The 23,114-nt window shown below is 45.4% G+C and overlaps 1 protein-coding gene across 12 annotated transcripts in view; it reads right to left on the reverse strand.

The window, feature by feature from the left end:
• Positions 1-23,114, reverse strand: part of PARD3 (par-3 family cell polarity regulator) — a 613,817-nt gene that overhangs the window by 462,199 nt on the left and 128,504 nt on the right. The gene's annotated exons all lie outside the window — the stretch shown is intronic.

The following is a 23,114-nucleotide window of genomic DNA, read 5'->3' on the forward strand; positions in this document are numbered from 1 at the left end:
CATTTTAGTCCCGTGGACAAGTAATTTTTTATAAAATTTCCACACCCCTGTAATGGTCAGGGCATTTTTTTTTTCCTGAAGCAAACCTTGGATTACTGTTTCCCAACTAGTGTGCCTCCAGCTGTTGCAAACCTACAACGCCCAGCATGCTGGGCATTGTAGTTTTGCAACAGCTGGAGGCACGCTGGTTGGGAAAAACTGCAAGACGCCTTTTGCGCGAAAAATTAAATAAATGTAAAACTTAAATGGCCAAAGTAATTTCAAAGATCTTCTCTCCATGTGACAGTCTACGTGATTCCTAACATGTTTGTAAACCAAAAATGGCTCCTTACCTTAGTAACATAGCTCTGTCTTGGCCACTAGGTGTCTCACCTCTTACCGCAATCTGCTGCCCACTGCCTGTTAGGCTCAGTCTTTCTCTAGTAACAGACAAATGAAGTAAGTGGGTAGGGGATTGTGTCAATGTAAGCTGAGCCTGTCTCTATTCTTGACAACTCACTGTCCCTGAGGGGCAAATCAAAGCTCTCCCCTCAACTCAGAAGCAGTACTTAGATGCTCAGTATAACCCCCTCCTTGCTGTACTGCTGCTGTTTCTTTTAATTCTGCTCACATAGCACCTTACAAACCCAGTGCATCAGTAACCCCTTCTCCTTCAACACATCATCTATAGTAGTGTACCATAAATCATGCTCAAGCACAGTGCCTATCTGTTCAGTCCAATGCCCTTTAACCAGCACTATGTGATGGCAGCATACCAGTAAGGAGTAGACACTGTGCTCCGACTTGCCACACAAGTAAGGAAAAGGAATTACCTGTGAGTGTACTACTGGCAAAACACCGTTACCCTGGTTCTGCACCATGCAAGGGACACTGAGGGACTCCATAATAGCAGTAAACACACTAAAACACCTTGTTACCTTGTGTTAGTCTAAAAAAAAAAAAAATCTGAAACAACAGGTACACCTTAAAGAAGTACTCCGGTGGAAAACAATTGTTTTCAAATCAACTGGCTCCAGAAAGGTAAACAGATTTGTAAATTACTTCTATTTAAAAATCTTAACCATTTCAGTACCAGTACTGTATGCCCCAGGGGAAGTTCTTTTCTTTTTGAATTTCCTTTCTGTCTGACCACAGTTCTCTATGCTGACACCTCTGTCTGTGTCAGGAACTGTCCAGAGCAGGAGAGGTTTGCTATGGGGATTTGCTCCTATTCTGGACAGTTCCTGACATGGACAGAGGTGTCAGGAGAGAGCACTTTGGTCAGACAGAAAAGAAATTCAAAAAGAAAAGAACTTCCTGTGGAGGATACAGCTGCTGATAAGTACTGGAAGGGTTAAGAATTTTTAACAGAAGTAATTTACAAATCTGTTTACTTTCTAGAGCCAATTGATATGGAAAAATAAAAATGTTTTCCACCAGAGTACCCCTTTAAAAGGCAGTGTCCCAAGGTTGCTAAATTTCAAAGAATTTTGGACCATTAGAGTAGACACAGTGCAGACAAAACCTTTTGCACATAAAGTGGCCAATGGCAGCTTTACCATTAAAATTATGCAGCCATTGGACACTGCATTCAGATGGAGGAGTTACACGTGCATGTTACAAAATTCACAGCAATTTGGCATGTAACAAAAATAAGTGCTGGGCTCCAGACACAGGCTAGCGGGGAATGGTGATTGTTTGAGTTTTGCAACAGCTGGATGTGTACTAGGATCTATCTACAGTGGTCACTCAAGTTACAATATTAATCGGTTCCAGGACGACCATTGTATGTTGAAATGATTGTATGTTGAGACTATAACTCTATGGAAACCTGATAATTGGTTCTGAAGCCACCAAAATGTCATCCAAAAATAGGAAAAAGTGAGAATTAAAGAAAAATAAGTAGATAACTAATACAGATAAAGCAAATCCTTACATATAAAAGTAAGAAAGATCTGCTGGAAGCTGTAAATCACTGTCTATGTCAGTGTTTTCCAACCAGGGTGCCTGCAGCTGTAGCAAAACTACAACTCCCAGCATGCCCGGACAGCCTTTGGCTGTCCGGGCATGCTGGTAGTTGTAGTTTTGCAACAGCTGGAGGCACCCTTGTTGGAAAACACTGGTCTATGTAGAGGACAGGAGCTTCTTCAGGGTCCTGTACAGTACACGCAATGTCCTAAAAAAGTAACATGGAGCCGCCCTCACCTGGTGTCCAAAGGAGCAGCTAACCCTGGTACAGGTAAAGAGTACAGAACATGTAAAACCTCTCTCTGTACTCTAGGGGGCGCTACCAGACACCAGTCAGTGCATACACTTCAGTAATACAGGGGTTTTACCAGTGAATGTCCATTCTGATTGGTCAGTTCTTCCGGCCATTGACACATTTCACAGATCTGGACTGTCTGTACATTGTATGTTGAGTCTGGTTTCAAGTTACAATGGTCCAGAAAAGACCATTGTATGTTGAAACTATTGTATGTTGAGGCCATTGTAAGTTGAGGGATCACTGTACTAGGATCTATTTCTAAAGGGGGCAAAAAAAATGGTTGTAATGAAAATTGCCTTAAAAGGTGCAGTTTGCAATCTAAAATTAAATAATAAATAAAAAAAAACACTACAAAAAAGAAATAGTATAAGTACAAGTAAAAGTAATGTCATATCTGCATCCAACAATTAACACCATCTACATAAACTTCCTTAGAATCCTTCGCAGGTGAAAGGTTAATGTCAACATTATCCATTTAATAGAATGATTTATTGTTTATGAGATTCCACAAAGAGGAGAAAGAACAGGAGAAAGCCGTCCAGTAAACACCACACTGGGCACCCGCCATTTATTACCCCAATTATTCTAATTATAATGTATTACTGCCCACTCTTCTTGTGGCCAATTATTTCTGCAACCTTTCAAACGGCCTATCCAGCTAGCAGAAGAGGGCAGAAAGTGTGCCCTATAGTAACGTCTGCATTTTATCACCAGCAATCTCCACAAGGATACGGGTATTAACAAAAAAAATGGCTTGTGGATGTGCTGTAGGTTCAGGATTTACAGTCATCACAAACGCCGGAACCTATTAGCACGTTGAGAATTGTGTAAATATTTCAAAAACATGTCAGCAATTAAGATACAAAAAAATACACCCCATTAAAAAATGGCTGACAGCAAGTTATTGTGGTACAAGGAAACATGGCGACTTAAGAGTCACAACAAGCGCTGAGGAAACAAACTCTAAAATAATTGCTTTGTCTTTTGCTGCTTCAAATCATATAAAACTATAAAGTCATAGCTGTAAATGTTGGCACCCCTGAAATTATTCAAGAAAATTAAGTACCGTATATACTAGGGATCGACCGATATCTTTTTTTTTTTTTAGGGCCGATACAGATAATCAATGCAGGTTAGGGCCGATAGCCGATAACTTATATCGATATTCCAGTATAAGTTATCGGCTATTTATCCCCCCGCGACACCACTGCAGATCATTGATTTAAAGCGGCCTCCGCCACCCGCTTCTCTCCCCCTACCTGTCAGGGTGGTCCGGGCCATCCATCCTTCCTGTAGTGTCCGGCAGCATTCCGGGTGGAGGGTGAACCGGTCGGGGCTGTCCTTCACCAGGGGGGTTCTCTTCTCCACTCCGGGCAGGCTCCGGCCTAGTAACGAAGCATAGACGCCGCTGTGCAGTGACGCCCGTGCGCAGCGACGCACCTGTCATTTTTATATTGCCCACACCAGTTATTGCCCCAGGTGAGTTTATAGGAGCCGGTACAGCATAATTTCTTCACCTGCAGAGAGGACGGACACCGCAGAAGCTACAGGAAGCACCGGGTGAGCGGTACATAGTACCTGACATCTTCTCCCCCTTATCTGCTTACCTATATTTGCAACTGCTGGAGCCTCCTCTGTCTGTCCCACCACGGGACTGCAGCACATGCTGAGGCTTTCCAGCTCTGCTGTATCCAGCACGGTCGCAGCACCGCCAACAGCTATACTACTACAGGCTTGTATCCTTCTCATATGACAGCCGCAATATTGCTTTATCGGATACAGTGTTTCTACGGGACGAGATTGTCCCCACGGTCGCAGTACCGCTATATCCATAACTTTGTTTCACTTTACAATTGATTGTTTCTTTCACCTGTGCATTAGAGACACTGCATAAGTACGGTCGCAGTACCATGGATAACTTACCAACTTCTTTTCGGTCGCAGCACCGATACTGTGCATTGGCCAATTGGGTACATGGTCCAGTGGGACATACTGGCCAATATACGTGAATATTAACATCAGTTACTTGAGAAGCAGAGCTTCTGTCCAGTGCTTTGAACTATTGACTTTATGGCTATTGAATACTGACTCTAGGGTATATTTATTTGACTTGGTATTATCAGTGTAGTACTATATTTATTAATTAGTTTTTTATTGATTATTATTTTTTATTGTGTATTGGAAAATATAAGTGCTAGGGCCCAGCACTTTTTTCCATATATTGTATGTCATTTTATAACAAATTGTTTAAGCATCCAAGTACAAACCATTCCACTTTTCCTTCTTTCTCTCTCCCCCTTTTATTTATTTTTTATTTAATTTATTAATTTTTTAATTACATTTTATTTTATTTATTTTTATTTTATTTATAATTTTTTTTTTATATATATATATATATATATATATATATTTTTTTTTTTTTTTTTTTTGCCGCTTTGTCCTCTTCACATTCATCCATCACACCTAACCTCTATCACAGCTACACTAACATACACGCCTCAGCCATACACACATCATACACACACACTCACACACTGTCATACATTTTCAACGCATCTTATACACCGCCACACACTCTAGTACATTCATTACCAAACATATCACATTCACAATATATGACACACTACCATAACCATCATCCCATATATACAGACACACTGACAACACCCTACCACTCCAACACCCAATCTCACCAGAAAATCACTATAGTAATCCCCATAGACCTAGAGAACCAGTCACCTTTTTTCCTTTCTCGTACCAATTTTGAAAGGGTGCCAATAATTTTGTCCAGCCCATTTTTGGAGTTTGGTGTGATATTATGTCCAATTTGCTTTTTTTTCCTCCCTTTTTGGTTAAAGGGGTTCTCCGGTGCTTAGACATCTTATCCCCTATCCAAAGATAGGGGATAAGATGCCTGATCGAGGGAGTCTCGCCGCTGGGGACCCCCGGGATCTTGCACGCGGCACCCAGTTTGTAATCAGCCCCCGGAGCGTGTTCGCTACGGGTCTGTTTACCGACGACCACAAGGCTGGCAGCGTGTGATGTCATGCCTCCTCCCTCTTGTGACGTCACGCTCCAACGCGCAATGCAAGCCTACAGGAGGGGGCGTGATAGCTGTCATATGAAGACCACTGGATTCCGTGAATGGTTCCCTGTATATACCGCAGACTTAAATTCCCTTATCGCCATCCTGCTCCAATATCCAGAAAAATTTATAAGCGCATTTCTGCTTCAGGTTCAGTTAGATCAATAAGTGGCCTCATTAAGTCAATGTCTGGTTGCGTCAACAACCAACAATGGTGTCCAGCAATGACAATGCCACCATATCCGGTCAATGGAAGGACACCTTTATAAGTCACTATCTCTAGTTACTGCCACAGCTTTATCAATACTCAACAATAGTCCTATTTCGTACAAAGTTCAATTATTGGAAAAATTCCAATTGCTGCAAAAAGTTACTTATATATGTGCAACATGCGGTGTAAACAACAAATCTCGACTTAAGAATGTTCATTTATATCTAGAAAAAACTAAAGTATTATAACTATTCTTAGTTTGGCACTTAAGAGCTTACATTAACACCAATGAATAAATAAGAAGGTGATCCAGCACTTAAAGGGGTACTCCCGTGGAAAACTTTTTTTTTTTTTTTTCCTATCAACTGGTGCCAGAAAGTTAAACAGATTTAAAAAAAAATCTTAATCCTTGCAGTCCTTTTTTGGAGCTGTATACTAAAGAGAAATCCAAAAAAGAAATGCATTTCCTCTGATGTCATGACCACAGTGCTCTCTGCTGACCTCTGCTGTCCATTTTAGGATGTGTTTGCTATGGGGATTTTCTCCTCCTCTGGACAGTTCCTAAAATGGACAGCAGAGGTCAGCAGAGAGCACTGTGGTCATGACTAGAAATGAGCGAACTTACAGTAAATTCAATTCCTCACGAACTTCTCGGCTCGGCAGTTGATGCCTTATCCTGCATAAATTAGTTCAGCTTTCAGGTGCTCCGGTGGGCTGGAAAAGGTGGATACAGTCCTAGGAGACTCTTTCCTAGTACTGTATCCACCTATTCCAGCCCACCGGAGCACCTGAAAGCTGAACTAATTTATGCAGGATGAGCGAACTTACAGTAAATTTGATTTGTCACGAACTTCTCGTCTCGACATTTGATGACTTCATCAACTGTCGAGCCGAGAAGTTCGTGACAAATTAAATTTACTGTAAGTTCGCTCATCTCGACATCAGATGAAACGAATTTCTTTTTTGGATTTCTCTTTAGTATACAGCCCCTAAAAAGAACTGGAAGGATTAAGATTTTTTAATAGAAGTAATTTACAAATCTGTTTAACTTTCTGGCACCAGTTGATTTAAAAAAAAAATAAAATTAAAAATAAAAAAGTTTTCCACGGGAGTACCCCTTTAAACAGATTTGCAAATTACTTCTATTAAAAAATCTTAATCCTTCCAGTACTTATTAGCTGCTGAATACTACAGAGGAAATAGTTTTCTTTTTGGAACACAGAGCTCTGTGCAGACATCACGAGCGCAGTGCTCTCTGCTGACATCTCTGTCCATTTTAGGAACTGTCCAGAGCAGCATACGTTTGCTATGGGGATTTTCTCCTACTCTGGACAGTTCTTAAAATGGACAGAGATGTCAGCAGAGAGCAAAGTGGTCATGATGTCAGCAGAGAGCTCTGTGTTCCAAAAAGAAAACCATTTCCTCTGTAGTATTCAGCAGCTAATAAGTACTGGAAGGATTAAGATTTTTTTAATAGAAGTAATTTACAAATCTGTTTAACTTTCTGGCACCAGTTGATATTAAAAAAAAAAGTTTTCCACGTGAGTACCCCTCTAAAGAATCTTCAGCTTTATTAGTAGATAGTCTTAAAAAACAGCATGGAACAACTTCACAAAGTCTGACATATCTGGATGCGTTTCGAGCGCGTGCGCTCGAAACGCGTCAGGATATGTCAGACTTTGTGAAGTTGTTCCATGCTGTTTTTTAAGAGGATCTACTAATAAAGCTGCAGTTTCTTTAAGTGCTGGACCATCTCGTCATTCATTCATTGGTTGGACACGGAGGGTTTGAGTGTTGATCCGTGCACGAGACACAGTCGGCGAGCTGGACTTTCTTTACTTTTTCCTGCATGTTACATAAACACCACCCTGATAAACAAATCCCATTCTGGACTTAACCCTTGATAGGCTCATATCTGCTTATTTCCTGTCTCATTAAACAGGTCTCCTCATCATCATCACATTAAACCACAGGCAAATAACACAAAAGATTATGGTGGATACAAAAGGATTTAAGCCGAAAATTAAAATGTAAATATTGTGTTTCTCCAGAAAATTCCTTAATATATGCACAAAACTAAATCTGCAGCAAATTCCGCCTCATCTCGCTGAGTCTAGAAAGATAATGAGATTAGGTATTTAATATGCATTATGTAAAACACTTTATTAAATGCGTTTAATAAATGTTATTAGGGAGAAGCTAAAACACTGGTGCCGGAAATATTACAGCGCGCCCCGAGCTCACCAGACAGGCGTCCACAACGCTGTTTGTCTTTCGTGCGGGCGCCAAACAAATTTAAGTGGATTCCTGCAAATATAGTGAGAAGTCGTACATCAAATGCTAGTGGAAGGAGGTGTATCACTTCAGTTCATAGAAATAATAAATAAAAAAAAAAATATCAGGCCCTTCAATGTTTATTGATGTCTCTACTGCAGTGTTTCTCAACCAGGGTGCCTCCAGCTGTTGCAAAACTACAACTTCAAACATGCCCCGACAGTGCAAAACTCAACAGTACTGTAGTTTTCCACAATCTATCAGCTTGAAATTTAAGTAACAGGTAACAGAGAATTGTCAAAAGCTGGATACAACTGTATGTGAACGGGTACAGAAACGTGCCTATTGTCAGGCATATTTTTGCATTTTGCTGTGATTTGTGCAAAATTGCAGTAAAATTGCTGCAAAAATGCAGCGACTCTGCACAAATGAGGCTGATTTCAATAATAAGAAAGTTGCCCTATAGTTGTTTGGGCTGCAAAGAGGCAAAACACTGCTAAAGGTCCTGCATAAGTGCACAGGGGAGATGCTTAAGTAAAGGGATAACATGCACAGTGATGTCATAGTACAGGGATAATACACACAGTGATGTCATAGTACAGGGATAATACACACAGTGATGTCACAGTACAGGGATAATACACACAGACATGTCACAGTACAGGGATAATACACACAGTGATGTCACAGTACAGGGATAATACACACAGACATGTCACAGTACAGGGATAATACACACAGTGATGTCACAGTACAGGGATAATACACACAGTGATGTCACAGTACAGGGATAATACACACAGTGATGTCACAGTACAGGGATAATACACACAGTGATGTCACAGTACAGGGATAATATACACAGTGATGTCACAGTACAGGGATAATATACACAGTGATGTCACAGTACAGGGATAATACACACAGTGATGTCACAGTACAGGGATAATACACACAGTGATGTCACAGTACAGGGATAATACACACAGTGATGTCACAGTACAGGGATAATACACACAGTGATGTCACAATAAAGGGATAATACATACAGTGATGTCACAGTACAGGGATAATACACACAGTGATGTCACAGTACAGGGATAATACACAGTGATGTCACAGTACAGGGATAATACACAGTGAAGTGCCCTTTTTTTTTTACTTGACCCATGCCCTCCAAAATGTATGTGCACACCTTGCATGGGTACATCCAGATGGGACAGAAATCATTTTCCTAGGTAAATCACGCAAAGTTGGATGAGGATTTAGTCCTGCAGATAGTAAGAGATTTGCATAAAATAAGCAGGCGTATATTTTGGTTTCGATCTATGGTGTTTCTGCAGGGAAATACATTTAGTACAAATGTTCAATAAGAAACATTTACAGCATATGCACCCTTTGCAGATGTGCTAGAAGACTACAGGGTCTCAGGCCTTTTAAAGTATCCAAGAATTTGGTCACTCACCAACGCCAAAATCTGTGAAGAAGGGGAAGAATGGAAATAGTGATGAAACGTTAAATAGATACAAGTAGACAGCCACTGTACGAAGGGAAAAGGCAGCATTTGACAACCATGTGTATAGCCAAACATTACTACAAGAAGCACCGCACAACTGCTTTACAGTAAAACACAGAAGAGGCCATCTTATTCCAAAGGTGACTTATAGCAACCAACGGCGAATTAACAGCAACAACAATCCGCAGCGGAAAAACGGGAAACGCAGCCAGATGGAAATCTCCTAAATAATGATGAACAAGCAGCTGCAAAAGAACAGATATAGCTTGTTTTTCATGTCTAATTAGTATTTTATCTAGTGGCTGCCAATTCAATCATTCCAGAATTTTACATGCCATGAAAAACAAAAACCCTTCTGTTGGCGAGACACAAGCAGGTACAACCCGTGAGCCGCACCGGTGACAGGGAGACAACGCCGTGTCCCAGTATTCACTCTGGATCATTGCCAAGCCAGGCAAGTGCTCTTTTTTCCACTATTCAATCACAAAACAAGCGATTAGACAGCCCATTGACTGATTTAGTGACATTTCGGAGGGAAAAACCAAATAAATAACAGCGTGTATTGTCTAATGGAGAGAATGACGTGAATAAAACCTAAAAAAGGTGCTAAAGAAACCGGTGTACTACATGGAACGGAAGGTATTTCCTTGTAAAGAGAAGGGAATGTTGGGTTTTATCAAGGTAATACCTATTTATTCTCAAAAGTGCTTCTCGGAAATCCATTCATCACTGAGGAAAAGCCACTGGGGAAAAAAGTAACAGGTGTCAAATGCCAAAAAACTAAAACCCCAGACCAATGTATCTAAGACTATGTTCACACAGCTGATTCCGTGCGGAATGTCCATACATTTGAATGATCCGGTGGGCACTAGGCCTGTTTGGAAATGCACCGTCTCATAGATGGCAATGCCTTTCTGAGCTGAATCTGCAGAAAGAACAGACATGACTTTTCTTTCCGCGGATGCGAGAATCGGGATGAGCATAAATTGCTAAAGCGAAATTTTTGAGTGGAACTTTCCCACGGAATTCCGCTCAGAAATACTGCTATGTGAACACAGCCATATACAGTATCTGCTACTGGATACTAAAGCTGGTCCAAGTTACCGGCTGGTTGTTTGGCCTCACCCCATAGACTTGAACACTTTGTTTAGCCAAGGATATATGTATTTTCAATGGTGAAACAAAAGCTTATCTCCATGAAGACTATAGGATCGGGCAGAGTAAATATAAGAAGTTTTGCAAACATTACATGACCAACTAAAAGAGGTTGTCCCACACAACATAACTGTGGCGCATAAACTCTAGGTAGGATGAAAAAAATTATATCTGCCACCTCTATCTTGAATGCCCAATTCCAGCTGTCCTATGGACACACAGGAAGGGCCCGCACAGCAGATCACTGGCTGAGGTGGAGCACTGTACAGCCAGGAGCAAGGACAGTTGGGTGGAATCCAGTAAGGGGTTGAGGGAAGATATTTATTTCTAAATCGTAGCCAGTGCTCATATGCCTAAATTGCGGGACAACCCATTTAAAGGGATTAACCCAAGGTTAAAACCTATTTCCTGTATGCAGATCATGCCGCTGATCAGGTGAATGGGGACCATTTTGTCCCTCATATGACTAGATAGGAACTAGCGATCTGAGTGGCAGCCAACCATGTGTGCTATGGGACCAACAAAGAGAGCCAAGTAATGCAGAACTTTAATCTTGGGAAGACCAATCTGTACCAACCTAGAACTTAGAAGTTTGCTTACAACTATATTTGCAGTGCCACAAAAATGATTGTAATTAAGGGGATAAAATAAAAAATAACTTTGTTCAAATAAAATACATTAACAGTTAAAGCCACATAAGGCAGCAGGACGAGAAGCCAAATTCACTTACTCTTTAGTGAAGATAAATGGCTCTGCCGTATGGCGGTGGCTTAGAAAAGAAATACTCGCAATGGAACTCCCAAGCTTTTACTCTTGACAAAAATGAAACGTATCACTCATTTAATTTCCCTCACTTCACCTTGATAGATGGCATTTCATTTCTTAAAAGAATTTGCAGAGGCTCTTACAGTGAAAGGAACAGAGATCTGAGCAGATGACAGTCAGTCGGTATAGCACATTACAGAAAAGACAGAAAACTTTCAGAATATGTTCGCCAAAACCTACAAAAAGGCAATGATTGTCATGGGCATATAAGACGCACTATTTCTTCCCCAAAACTGGGGGGGGGGGGGGGGGGGGAGTTGGTGCGTCTTATACGGAAAATACACACACCTATCGGGTCGGCCCCGGCGGCCATAAACGGCTGGGACCCACGGCTAATACAGGACATCACCGATAGCGGTGATGCTTTGTATTAACTCTTCAGACGCGGCGATCAAAGGTGAACGCCGCGTCTGAAGCGAAAGTGACACTAAACCGGCTGCTCAGTCGGGCTGTTCAGGACCGCTGCGGTGAAATCGCGGTGTCACGAACAGCTTACAGGACACCGGGAGGGACCTTACCTGCCTCCTCGGTGTCTGCTACGTGCCGGGATCCCCTGCAGGGATGGCGCTCTCCTTAGACGTCATCACGTCGTCGCACACGTGTCCGGAGCAGCAGGGACACGTGAGTATTACCTCCTATCCAGTGGTCTTCAACCTGCGGACCTCCAGATGTTGCAAAACTACAACTCCCAGCATGTCCGGACAGCCAACGGCTGTCCGGGCATGCTGGGAGTTGTAGTTTTGCTAAATCTGGAGGTCTGCAGGTTGAAGATCACTGTTGGGTTCAGAATCTTTTTTTTCTAGATTTTGCACCATTAAAATTGGGTGCGTCTTATATGCCGGTGCGTCCTATAGGGCGAATAATACGGTATGTCAGCATAGAATTTGTCAGCAGATAAGAACTATTCGGCCCATCTAGTCTGCCTTATGCCTTTCCAGCCTTTATTATGGAGCATTATCATCCATAAATGTTACTGCAATATTGAAAATTCACAACACCTTTCATGTACAAATGGACCATCCTATGACAAACAGTTCTTTTCGTCAGGAGACCAAGTAATCTGGAGCCATAGAGGCTGAACCTTTTTAAGCAACTAATCACAAGATAATCATACAAATTGTGATATACAAGTTCTTCAATACTTGTACAGCTGATTACTCACAATAACAGTAGGCCAACTTTAATCATTCATCAGCTTAGAAGATGATTCAGAAGAGAAGACAGAGGAGCTGGAGACCAAGCCATCACGCAGCTCTTGTGATTTTGCTATGAACATGATTAAAGGGGTACTCTGGTGGGGAAATAAAATGCTACAGAAAGTCATACAGATTTGTAAATTACTTCTATTTAAAAATATTAACCCTTCCAGTACTTATCAGCTGCTGTATACTACAGAGGCGTTTGTGTAGTTATTTCCAGTCTGACCACAGTGCTCTCTACTGACACCCCTGTTCATGTTGTTTATGTCAGGAACTGTCCAGAGTACAAGCAAATCCGCATAGCAAACCTCTTCTGCTCTGGACAGTTCCTGACATGAACAGAGGTGGCAACAGAGAACACTGTGGTCAGACTGGAAAGAACTACACAACTTCCTGCCGATAAGTACTGGAAGGATTAAGGTTGTTAAATAGAAGTCATTTACATATCTGTTTAACTTTCTAGGACCAGTTGTTTTGAAAAAAAAAATTCCCACCGGAGTACCCCATTAAGCAGTCTGCTATTTAGGAAAAAACATGTACGCTGTAGAAGAGAAACTGAGAAAGGAAAAAAGTTATAGTGTAAAGTATATTGTAAGAAAAACAAAACAATCACAGTCTAAGGAATATGTAGGATTTCGCACAAGTAAATTGGAGAGGTATTTACTGTATTATTAAAGGGGTACTCCGGCCCTAATACATCTTAACGAACGGCGGGTGCTGCACATAGATTGCAGGGTTCCCAGCTGCGGCACCCCCGCAATCATACATCTTTTCCCCTATCCAAAGGATGTATGCTCACAGGGGTCCTGCCGCTGGGGACCCCTGCAATCTGTCATTGCACACCCACCTTTGTGAGCTCTCTGCAGCGCTGGAGGCTCCGAGTGTGTAGTGTGACAACTGTGGCCGTCAAGCCCCCTTACATAGACTTGCATCGAGGGGGTGGGGTGTGACGTCACAGGGGCAGTGGCATGACATCACGATTCTCCAATCCTTTGGTCGTCACTAGAGATGAGCGAACTTACAGTAAATTCGATTCGTCACAAACTTCTCGGCTCGGCAGTTGATGACTTATCCTGCATAAATTAGTTCAGCCTTCAGGTGCTCCGGTGGGCTGGAAAAGGTAGATACAGTCCTAGGAAAGAGTCTCCTAGGACTGTATCTACCTTTTCCAGCCCACGGGAGCACCTGAAAGCTGAACTAATTTATGCAGGAAAAGTCATCAACTGCTGAGCCGAGAAGTTTGTGACGAATCGAATTTACTGTAAGTTTGCTCATCTCTAGTCACGCTACACACACTGAGCCTTCAGCGCTGCAGAGAGCTCAGAAAGGCTGGTGCTGAATGACAGATTGTGGGGGTCCCCAGCAGCAGGACCCCTGCGATCATACACCTTATCGCCTATCCTTTGCATAAGGGATAAGATGTATTTTGGCCGGAGTACCCCTTTAAGAAAAATTTTAACAAGTCAGATGGAAATGTCAAAAGTTTTGCTTGCTCAGGGTCCGAGTGTTCAGACCCCAAACAATCTATGAAACCAGAAGCGATCTAAACTTCTGTCTGGGCGTTTATTATTTGTCACATACTATGAAATTACCAGACAATCCCTCCCTGAATATTCTGTGTGTAACATCAAAATGTCTGATACTTTATTTGTATCCTCAAAATTATAAAGTGCTGCAGAATCTGTTGGAATAATAACTTTGTAGTTGATGACTTTTCCTGCATAAATTAGTTCAGCTTTCCGGTGCTCCGGTGGGCTGGAAAGGTGGATACAGTCCTAGGAAAGAGTCTCCTAAGTACTGTATCCACCTTTTCCAGCCCACCGGAGCACCGGAAAGCTGAACTAATTTATGCAGGATAAGTCAGCAACCGCCGAGCCGAGAAGTTCGTGACAAATCGAATTTACTGTAAGTTCGCTCATCTCTAATTATAAAATGTTAATCAGTTATAATATATGGTATATCAATTATTATTTAATTATTTGTAATTATATTTTTATTAATTATTATTATAATACAGATTAGCTCTGGCCTAGCATTTCTTAGAAACAGATATAAGTTTAGCTGCTCCCCACAGAATACATTATATCAGAAACATATTTACCGTATATACTCGAGTATAAGCTGAGTTTTTCAGCACGATTTTTCGTGCTGAAAACGCCCCCCTCGGCTGATACTCGAGTGAACTGTCCGCCTGTCAATCTCTTCTCTGTGGTCTTCAACCTGCGGACCTCCAGATGTTGCAAAACTACAACTCCCAGCATGACCGGACAGCCGATGGCTGAAGGGATTGACAGGCGGTGATGATGACATGGGGGGGGGGGTGATGTATTTCCCACCCTAGGCTTATAGTCAAGACAATAACTTTTCCTGGGTTTTTGGGGTGAAATTAGGGGCCTTGGCTTATATTCGGGTCGGCTTATACTCGAGTATATACGGTATTTCTTTGTGTAAACACTACATCTAGACACCAATACCTTTAAATTCAAAAGCCTCTTCTACCACCAGTCTTGTTACAAAGCTAAAGGCTAAAACTAAAGGGAATAGTGCAGACCTGAGTCGCTGAACTGAGATCACCCTATATAACCCACTCATCAATCTACACTTCTGTTACACTAGATAAAAAAAATGATATCCCAGCATTCAACTTTGCATGACTCTTGAAACAGTAAGAAAGTAATTGTCATATTAAAGAGTTCCTGTCTGACAGAACGGAGGTATTACAGAGGGAAGTATGCTATATTAGAGAGGTGGCAGCTCATTGTAAAATTCATCTCGCTGGCTCAAAGGGGCTTACTCGCTTCCACTGACACTTTTGGGATAAGATTTTGAAAGCTGCTTCAATTAAGGCCTCGGAGCCCAAGGCACAAGAAAAGTGAGAGCTCAGTAATAACTTGTCAACAGCCTGTTTGTCCTTTAATCTGTGCAACTGGGAAATGAGGAGGGAAGGAAAAAAGCTTACAGTATATATCATCGAAGGAGACGTATAGTGCACAGCGCTGCACGTGTTACAGATTAAGGATCGGCGAATCTTTATACTTTAGAGATACAGTAGTTGTGCAAGTAATCAGGACTATTGAAACACACTTTTCTAGGTTAATTTAAAAAATATATATATAATAATAATAAATCTGATAATGGTTGCCATCAGAGCCGGGAGGAGAGGGACGGGCGCCAGAGCCGGGAGGAGAGGGACGGGCGCCAGAGCCGGGAGGAGAGGGACGGGCGCCAGAGCCGGGAGGAGAGGGACGGGCGCCAGAGCCGGGAGGAGAGGGACGGGCGCCAGAGCCGGGAGGAGAGGGACGGGCGCCAGAGCCGGGAGGAGAGGGACGGGCGCCAGAGCCGGGAGGAGAGGGACGGGCGCCAGAGCCGGGAGGAGAGGGACGGGCGCCAGAGCCGGGAGGAGAGGGACGGGCGCCAGAGCCGGGAGGAGAGGGACGGGCGCCAGAGCCGGGAGGAGAGGGACGGGCGCCAGAGCCGGGAGGAGAGGGACGGGCGCCAGAGCCGGGAGGAGAGGGACGGGCGCCAGAGCCGGGAGGAGAGGGACGGGCGCCAGAGCCGGGAGGAGAGGGACGGGCGCCAGAGCCGGGAGGAGAGGGACGGGCGCCAGAGCCGGGAGGAGAGGGACGGGCGCCAGAGCCGGGAGGAGAGGGACGGGCGCCAGAGCCGGGAGGAGAGGGACGGGCGCCAGAGCCGGGAGGAGAGGGACGGGCGCCAGAGCCGGGAGGAGAGGGACGGGCGCCAGAGCCGGGAGGAGAGGGACGGGCGCCAGAGCCGGGAGGAGAGGGACGGGCGCCAGAGCCGGGAGGAGAGGGACGGGCGCCAGAGCCGGGAGGAGAGGGACGGGCGCCAGAGCCGGGAGGAGAGGGACGGGCGCCAGAGCCGGGAGGAGAGGGACGGGCGCCAGAGCCGGGAGGAGAGGGACGGGCGCCAGAGCCGGGAGGAGAGGGACGGGCGCCAGAGCCGGGAGGAGAGGGACGGGCGCCAGAGCCGGGAGGAGAGGGACGGGCGCCAGAGCCGGGAGGAGAGGGACGGGCGCCAGAGCCGGGAGGAGAGGGACGGGCGCCAGAGCCGGGAGGAGAGGGACGGGCGCCAGAGCCGGGAGGAGAGGGACGGGCGCCAGAGCCGGGAGGAGAGGGACGGGCGCCAGAGCCGGGAGGAGAGGGACGGGCGCCAGAGCCGGGAGGAGAGGGACGGGCGCCAGAGCCGGGAGGAGAGGGACGGGCGCCAGAGCCGGGAGGAGAGGGACGGGCGCCAGAGCCGGGAGGAGAGGGACGGGCGCCAGAGCCGGGAGGAGAGGGACGGGCGCCAGAGCCGGGAGGAGAGGGACGGGCGCCAGAGCCGGGAGGAGAGGGACGGGCGCCAGAGCCGGGAGGAGAGGGACGGGCGCCAGAGCCGGGAGGAGAGGGACGGGCGCCAGAGCCGGGAGGAGAGGGACGGGCGCCAGAGCCGGGAGGAGAGGGACGGGCGCCAGAGCCGGGAGGAGAGGGACGGGCGCCAGAGCCGGGAGGAGAGGGACGGGCGCCAGAGCCGGGAGGAGAGGGACGGGCGCCAGAGCCGGGAGGAGAGGGACGGGCGCCAGAGCCGGGAGGAGAGGGACGGGCGCCAGAGCCGGGAGGAGAGGGACGGGCGCCAGAGCCGGGAGGAGAGGGACGGGCGCCAGAGCCGGGAGGAGAGGGACGGGCGCCAGAGCCGGGAGGAGAGGGACGGGCGCCAGAGCCGGGAGGAGAGGGACGGGCGCCAGAGCCGGGAGGAGAGGGACGGGCGCCAGAGCCGGGAGGAGAGGGACGGGCGCCAGAGCCGGGAGGAGAGGGACGGGCGCCAGAGCCGGGAGGAGAGGGACGGGCGCCAGAGCCGGGAGGAGAGGGACGGGCGCCAGAGCCGGGAGGAGAGGGACGGGCGCCAGAGCCGGGAGGAGAGGGACGGGCGCCAGAGCCGGGAGGAGAGGGACGGGCGCCAGAGCCGGGAGGAGAGGGACGGGCGCCAGAGCCGGGAGGAGAGGGACGGGCGCCAGAGCCGGGAGGAGAGGGACGGGCGCCAGAGCCGGGAGGAGAGGGACGGGCGCCAGAGCCGGGAGGAGAGGGACGGGCGCCAGAGCCGGGAGGAGAGGGACGGGCGCCAGAGCCGGGAGGAGAGGGACGGGCGCCAGAGCCGGGAGGAGAGGGACGGGCGCCAGAGCCGGGAGGAGAGGGACGGGCGCCAGAGCCGGGAGGAGAGGGACGGGCGCCAGAGCCGGGAGGAGAGGGACGGGCGGCCAGAGCAGGGAGGAGAGGGACGGGCGCCAGAGCAGGGAGGAGAGGGACGGGCGCCAGAGCAGGGAGGAGAGGGACGGGCGCCAGAGCAGGGAGGAGAGGGACGGGCGCTAGAGCAGGGAGGAGAGGGACGGGCGCCAGAGCAGGGAGGAGAGGGACGGGCGCCAGAGCAGGGAGGAGAGGGACGGGCGCCAGAGCAGGGATGATAAGAATGATAGGAAAGAAAAATTCTGAGGAAAAGTATAAGGGATAGGTTGGAGAAGTTTTGGTGCTTCTCTGATGTAACCCTCCCACTGTCCTCTTAACTTACTACAAGCAGATAGATTGTTAAAGGGGTACTCCACTGGAAAAAATATATATATTTAAAATCAACTGATGCCAGAAAGTTAAACAGATTTGTAAATTTTTTCTATTTAAAAATAGAAGTAGAGGTTTGCTATGGGTATTTCCTCCTACTCTGGACAGTTCCTAAAATGGACAGATGTTTCAGCAGAGAGCACAGTGGTCAGACAGAAAGGAACTTCCTGTGGCACATTTAGCAGCTGATAAGTACTGGAAAGATTACGATTTTTAATTAGAAGTAATTTATAAATCTGTTTAACTTTTTGGCATCAATTGATTTAAAAAGAAGTTTTCCAGGGGAGTACTCCTTTAATGATTTGGATGGTTTGGAAAGGGTTAACAGCAGAGAATCCTGGACTCTTTCCTATCCAGCGGACACTTGACATCTCATTAGCATTCCATGCATGAGTGATTAAAACTTCATTTTCTCGGTTATGCTAGAAGTACGGTTGGCAACACAGATGTGATTACATTTGTATCGCTCATCTAGCCGTGTTCGTGGTTGGGGCTACACTAGTGACAGGCTGACTTTGACAACTGACTATAATCAACTATACAGTGACCCATAAGACTTTCTTGTAAAAAACGTATTGTGACAGCTTCATAAATCCCATTATAAAGGATATATGCTCGAGCTGGAACATTTCGCAGTCAGCAGGCACTAAAGAGGATTTTCAGCTGTGGTCTGTGGTACCTAAATGCAATCAGGTCACAGCTGTCCAGAGCGCGGCACAGTATGCCATCTGAATGTAAGTGCCTCCTAACACCCTGGATTTAGGAAATAATTACTTTAAACGTAAGCCAAATAAGAAAACTGACAGTCTGAATGAGTTTGGCAAAATACACATTTGTACCATCTACTCCTGGACACATTTATTAAAGTCAGCGAAACCGATTTCCCCATAAGCTGCTGTGTTGTTTTACTATGAGCAGTGAAGCTTAGCAGGCATGACTAGTGTTACATGGTTCTGATTGGGGTCCTTATTAGAGATGAGCGAACTTACAGTAAATTCGATTCGTCACCAACTTCTCAGCTCGGCGGTTGCTGACTTTTTCTGCATAAATTAGTACAGCTTTCCGGTGCTCCGGTGGGCTGGAAAAGGTGGATACAGTCCTAAGAAGGAGTCTCCTAGGACTGTATCCACCTTTTCCAGCCCACCGGAGCACCTGAAAGCTGAACTAATTTATGCAGGATAAATCAGCAACCGCCGAGCTGAGAAGTTCGTGACGAATCGAATTTACTGTAAGTTTGCTCATCTCTAATCCTTATATTGTGTCAAGAACGAGTTTGGATCCTTTAGGAACAAAATAGGAACATATTTTCTATAGGGTTTGTTGTCATGCTCTATTACTGCTTCCAATCTTGTTTTGGGACTAAATAAATGGAGCTGTATTATTCATTTAACTTTTTCTCTTTTGTGTCATTTTGTTGCCTTAAAGGGGTACTCCCAAGGAAAAAAATCCTCTGATGTCATGAGCACAGCGCTCTCTGCTGACCTCTGTTGTCCATTTTAGGAACTGTCCAGAGCAGGAGAAAATCCCCATAGCAAACATATGCTTCTCCGGACAGTTCCTAAAATGGACAGCAGAGAAGACTGTGGTCATGATGTCAGAGGAAATGCATTTCTTTTTTGGATTTCTCTTTAGTATACAGCTCCTAAAAAGTACTGGAAGGATTACGATTTTTTAATAGAAGTGATTTACAAATTCCAAAAAAAAAAAAAATTGCTTTCCACGAGAGTACCCCTTTAAAACCACTGCAAATGTCTCACTTTTGAAGTAATTACAATGCACATGTTACCCTATCTGGTCCAATCCTACATACATTGTAGAATATATTTGTAAAAAAGTAATTGCTATGACAAATGTGTTGGTACGAAAGGGCATCGCAGCTAGCTGTGTATGGAGCTGATGTGCTCATGAGCATCAGGAATGGACCATGGAACAATGGATAAAGGTGGCCTCCTCTGAAGACCAGAGTGCATGTGGGTCATTTACCTAAAAAGAGAGTTATGGGTGTTTACTTGGCCTCGAACTACCCAAAATCTCAATATAATTGGGCATCTGTAGAATGTGCCGGAAAAACAAGTTCGATTCTTGGATGCCACATCTAACAACTTAAAGGACTCTTGGTAATAGATACTACAAAGGTCTTTTGAAGTCCATACCTTTGAGCTGTTTTAAAGGGGTACGCCACTAGCCAGGGTTCTGAACATTTAGTTCTGAACGCTGGTGTGGGCTTCGGGGTCGACACGCCCTTCGGGCGTGGCGACCCCGAAGCCCACACCAGCGTTCAGCACTAATTATTCCGAACGCTAGAGAGTGGAATACCCCTTTAATGGCCCGGCACAAAGAGGACTTCACCATGGCAGTGGTTTTAATGTTACATTCCAAACCCTAAATACAACGAAAATGATAAACTACAAAATTTTAAACTCTTCCACCAAACATTAAGTAGCTGGGATCTGCCCAGTGCTTGAGTAAAGATTCATTAACAACAATCAATAACAAGCAGTGGAATAAGAAAGAAGTATGAGTTGACCACATGGATAAAACCACATACTTGCATTTCACCTTTTGCAATAAACAACGTAATTGAAGTAAAAAAAATGTACTAAATCTTTGTTCGGGAACGAGAACTCTTAATAAAGTTGTTGACTTTTACCCGTAACAAATTACCAGTGCGGACGGTTTTGCAATAATTCGTTCAAGAGTTCAGACATTTACAGAATTAAGTGCAGAATAAAAGCCGATCAGGGCCTCTCAAAACACGACAAATTCGAGGAGATGACAGCAGCACAGAGGAGAGGAGACATCAGCCGATGCAATCAGGGGAGGCTTCACTATCTTTATGTGATTACTCCATAAGTTCACAAGTCTACAGATTATTGGCAGCGCGCACGGTATACCGTCTAAGGGAACAACATGATTTCACAAAGATTCGTGACTGTGAAGACTCTCTGTAAACCACTTGTCCTTTTTATGGACGTTATAAAAAATATAGCGTCTGCACAATTTCATGGTCTCATACTGTACCTCCAATTTACGAGGTTTACAATGAGCTCTCATACAGCCACATACACATAAAAATAAAAAATAAAGTTATAGGGGTCAGAATAGGGGAATTTTAAGCATATTTATTTTCTTAAAATAAAACAAAACCTATATAAATTGGATATCTTGTAATCGGAGGATTCTGCTTTCCTCAGAGCTGCAGAGTGTAGAGACTACAGCTGGAGGAGCCGATAGTGCCACTCACCAATGACAGGTCAGGGCGGGACACTTGTGCGGCAAGTGATTGGCTGAGCAGCGCTGTGATGTCCCATCTGCAGCTCCAGGAAGCAGATTGTCAGCGGAGGCTGGCCAGAGATGGGGCGCCCTGATACTGTAGCCTACCAGGAAGGCGACTTGGGGTGTATTCACACCACGTTTTGGCTGTATGGCAGCCGGATACAGTAGGAGAATATAAAAACTGCCGCCGTATCCCTGCCATACCCCATTTACTTCATTGAGCCGGACAGAGTCACTAGCTGACTTTGTCCAGTTCACTGAAGTGAATGGGATACGGCAGTTGCCGTTTTTTTTTAATTCTCCGGCCAGATCCAGCTGCCATATAGCCAAAACGTGGTGTGAATGCTAGGGATCGACCGATTATCGGTTTGGACGTTATCGGTACTGGCAATTACCTTGCAGATAATCCGATAATGCCCCCCGCACCGCAGGTGGCGGCGGCAGTCTCTGACACCACAAAAGCCACAGCAGTTCATTGATTTAAAGCGCCCGCTTTAAATCAATGATCTGCAGCGGTGTCGCCGGGGTGGGGGGGGCGTTGATGAATAGCCGATAACTTATACCTGAATATCGGTATAAGTTACCGGACCTAACCTCCACAGAGTATCTGTATCGGCCCTAAAAAAAAATAAAAATCGATATCGGTCGATCCCTAGTGAATGCACCCTTAAAGGGGTACTCTGCTGTTCAGCGTTTGGAACAAACTGTTCGGAACGCTGCAGCCGGCGCCGGGAGCTCGTGCTGTCACGCCCCGCCCCCCTCAATGAAAGTCTATGGGAGGGGGCGTGACGGCCGTCACGCCCCCTCACATAGACTTGCATTGAGGGGGGCGGGGCGTGACAGCACGAGCTCCCTGCGCCGGCTGCAGCGTTCCGAACAGTTTGTTCCAAACGTTGAGCAGCAGAGTACCCCTTTAAAGTGTTTGTTATTTTATTAGGCAGGCTGGGCATATTAGCAAAAAAAAAAAAAAAATTATAAAACTCACTGGATAGAACCTTTAAGAGGTTAATGTCTTCCTATAATTTTAACTAGTTTAAAAAAAAATGTAACTCCAGGTTAGCATGAGCAGAACATTTGCAGCCGTGCAGTAAAGCAACTTACCAGTTACTAAAAGTTTAAAACAGTTTAAGTTACACAACTTCAATAAAAACTTTTACACAAGTGTAACAAGCAGCAACAGTCCACAGGTGAAAATTACATTTTTTGAGGGCTACAAAAGCGCCGAGATGGGAATGATTGAACAGACTGGCATAAGCCGGAGAATGTAATCAATAAAAATCACACTTGTGTCCTACAGTGAAAACCCCCTCCCAGGATAACCCCCCCACAAGCCCCGCGATTACAGGAAATAATGTTGGAGATGCCATGGGCCTGCAAAGACAACTCGCAATCAATTAAAGTTGTCAGCGGTGAAACTCAATTTTCTCCGCTCCATGTGGAGGTGAATATACAGAACAGATTGATAATTCCTGTCGCGAGTGAGCCCGAGTGTTTCTAGGCAACATCCCTTCATCATCTTCTGTGACAAATACAAGTAGAAGAGTTTAAACTGCAGGCTGATGGAGTTGTGAATACTAATGACTGCCAGGAGAAGGGCATTACACAGCCGACTTCTAAAGTGTTCCTGACAGACACTTACAAAGTTCTAGCCATTTATTCGCTACAAAACAATCCAAGGGAAAAGTGCAGCATAATTAGCAGTGGACCATAAAGCCATCTCTC

The sequence above is a fragment of the Hyla sarda genome, chromosome 5 (genome assembly GCF_029499605.1).
Source record: "Hyla sarda isolate aHylSar1 chromosome 5, aHylSar1.hap1, whole genome shotgun sequence".
Classification (NCBI taxonomy): domain Eukaryota; kingdom Metazoa; phylum Chordata; class Amphibia; order Anura; family Hylidae; genus Hyla; species Hyla sarda.